Here is a 3,458-nt window from a genome sequence, read left to right as displayed (position 1 = left end):
ACAGAGAACGTAATGATTAACCATATTTATACATAATGTGTGTATATATGACTATGTTGACATTTAAGCTGAGATATATATATATTTTTTTTATCATGTTATTTTAGCTTTAGTATAGTTCCTATGTTGCTTTTGATTGATAGCTTATATGTTAACTTGATATATTCCCTTACAGAGCCAGCAATACTCTTTAAGGCATATCAATAGCTTGTTTAAGTTTTGTTGTGCTTGATTCACTTGTTTCCCTTTACTAGGTAGAGTCTTTCACTGTAGTATATTTATGAATAGTGATGCTTGCTGTTGGTGTGTGAAGGTAGGAGAGCGGGGCGGTAGAGGCGAGAGGTGCAAGGTCAGCATAGTTCAGCACTACGTAGACATAACAATCCTTGTTTTCACCCGTCGTTCACCTTCATGGGATGACGTCTCATTAAAACGTCATAACCACCACTCCTGACGTCACGGTCCTCCCCACATGTGAGTCGCGTTGGGGCAGATGCCGACTGCGAAAATTTTCCCGGGGGAAATTGCCACGCGCCGACCTTGCCTGTCAGCCGCTTTGTGACCGGGGTTACCATCTGTTTCTTTAACGTGTGATAATATACATCGCTGGGCGATGTGTATTATATTTTCATGTTTTTATATATTTGGTATAATAGTATATTTGATATTAAGATTAATGGATAGTTTAAGGTATAGTATTTTGCTGAATAAATTTGTTGAAGATTTTAGAAGGAAAGCGTGAGGAAAAGACGGCGGGGTTAGCCTCAATGTGACAATGGATGATTCTGTGACATGTGGTTACTGTCAAAGGCGTGGCTACGGAACTGATAATTGCCAGTTGTTGTCTGCTCGCATAGCAAGCTCTTGTGCTCATATGGGAAGGGGTCGTAGCAGACCTACTATGATATGTAGATATTGTCAGTAGACAGGTCATACCATGGATAGCTGTTTCCTTTTTGATTAAAAGTTAAGAGGAGAGTCAGGGAAACACCAAAAGATGGATGCAGAGACTAAATATTTAAATGTTGGAAAATTGGCCATTTCACGCGAAATTGTCCAGAGCCTTGGAGGGCAAAAACAGTAAATACAAGGGGGGTTTCAGTCCTTCCTAAAGTTGCCCCTGATTTGTAGAATAAGGCAAGGGAATATAGTCAGGATAGTAGAGAGGTTGTTAAGATCCTGTCCCTGGGGGGACATTACAGCATTACAGCACTATTAGACACAGTAGCAGAAGTTTCCTTAATACATAGTGAAGTGCTGAAAGAGCTACGTATGCCCTATAAGCAGGTTAGGAAATATGTTCATTGGGGGGATGGGTCTTTCCTAAATCACAGAGGGGAGATAGATCTTACTTTTAATGTAGGTAAGATAAATACTTAATTTGTGTTCTTGGTGGTGGATACCTGGGGTTTACCATGCCAGATGCTGATAGGAAACGACTTTGCGGACACACATCGGGTTGTATATACATCATGCCCTACTACCTTGTCCATGAACGGGCAAGATGTGAAGGTTGAGCGTGGTAATAAAAAAAATGTCGCTTCTATGGCAACCGTAGGTCTGAAGGGACGCTGGAGGATCAAGACGGGGAAAGCTGCAGGGGCCCCTGTGAAGTTTTCCCGCCTGGGAGAGGTGGATTTAAATTATGCTCCAGATGTGTGCGCTATATATGAGGATGCTGTTGACAATAACAGGGTTATTGATGAGAATATTACTTTAGTTTATAGCGGGGCTATAGATGAGGATGCTGTTGACAATAACAGGGTTATTGATGAGAATATTACTTTAGTTTATAGCGGGGCTATAGATGAGGATGCTGTTGACAATAACAGGGTTATTGATGAGAATATCACTTTAGTTTATAGCGGGGCTATAGATGAGGATGCTGTTGACAATAACAGGGTTATTGATGAGAATATCACTTTAGTTTATAGCGGGGCTATAGATGAGGATGCTGTTGACAATAACAGGGTTATTGATGAGAATATCACTTTAGTTTATAGCGGGGCTATAGATGAGGATGCTGTTGACAATAACAGGGTTATTGGTGAGAATATTACTTTAATTTATAGCAGGGCTATAGATGAGGATGCTGGTGACAATAACAGGGTTATTAATGAGAATATTACTTTAGTTTATAGCGGGGCTATAGATGAGGATGCTGGTGACAATAACAGGATTATTAACGAGAATATTACTTTAGTTTATAGCGGGGCTATAGATGAGGATGCTATAGACAATAACCGGGTTCTTAATGAGAATATTACTTTAGTTAATAACGGGGCTGTAGATGATGTTGCTATTGATAATAGTGGGGTTATTAATGAGAGGATTACATTAAATAATAGCGGAGCTATTAATGAGAAGGTGACAAGAGATAGTGCCGGGGCTACTACAACTGATGTTTTTCCAGTAGAGGATCAAATAATAGATGCAAATTCGTGTGGATCTTTTTTGTGTTTTAGTCAGGGATATTAGTATAAATGATTTAAATGGATCAAATATGTTGTTTATTCCTCGAAAGGTTTTAAAGATATACTTAATGGAAGGCATAGTCACTCCTATTCCGTCATCAGATAGTGTCACGAAGTGGTTTCGGATACCATTTAAAAACGAGGGAAATAGAGTAGTTGAAATTGGGCAGAATACGACCGTGGAACTCGCGGAACTAGTAGACATATCTCCTGGTGAAGCCAGAAGGCAGGTAGTAGCAAGTGTTAGGAGCAACAGAAATAAAACTTGTATATTATTAGAGGAACTAGACAAAATATTTGAACGAGGTTCAGAAGAGCACGCGGTGCTGGTAGACTTGGTTTTGGATTTCCCAAAGGTTTTTAGTTTAGATGAGGATCCTTTACCTATTTCTAATGAATATTTCCACGAAATAAGGGATCTGGGACCTCCAGTTTACAATAAACCCTATCCCATCCCGTTGAAATACAGAGACGAGATTAGGACTCAGATTGATTCTATGTTGAGGGAAACCTTCACGTTCTCCTTACGATGCACCACTGGTGCCAGTACGAAAGAGAGATGGAGGGTTGCGGTTATGTCTTGACTTCAGAGCTCTTAATGAATGTATTGAGGATGACCGATACCCTTTGCCAAACATAGATTCTATCCTGCAAAGGCGAGGTAGGAGTCGTTTCTTTTCGTGTTTAGATCTCAGGCAGGGATATCATCAGATACCCCTGACCCCCGCTAGTCGAGAGAAAACGGCATTTTCCACTATGGATGGCCACTACGAATTTATGAAGTTGCCTTTTGGGCTGAAAGACGCACCTTCTGCTTTCCAGAGGATCATCAATCAGGTCCTGTCTGGTCTGATTCGGGGATGTAGGTTTTGTTTATTTAGACTACATTGTAGTTTTGAGAGACTTACTGTAATAATGTGAGACGATTTTTAGGTCGTTTTCAGCAGAGTAATCTCTCTCTCAAACTTACTAAATGATCGTTTT

Source organism: Penaeus chinensis, chromosome 36 (genome assembly GCF_019202785.1).
Source record: "Penaeus chinensis breed Huanghai No. 1 chromosome 36, ASM1920278v2, whole genome shotgun sequence".
In the NCBI taxonomy this organism is placed as follows: Eukaryota; Metazoa; Arthropoda; class Malacostraca; order Decapoda; family Penaeidae; genus Penaeus; species Penaeus chinensis.
This window is presented reverse-complemented; position numbering follows the sequence as displayed.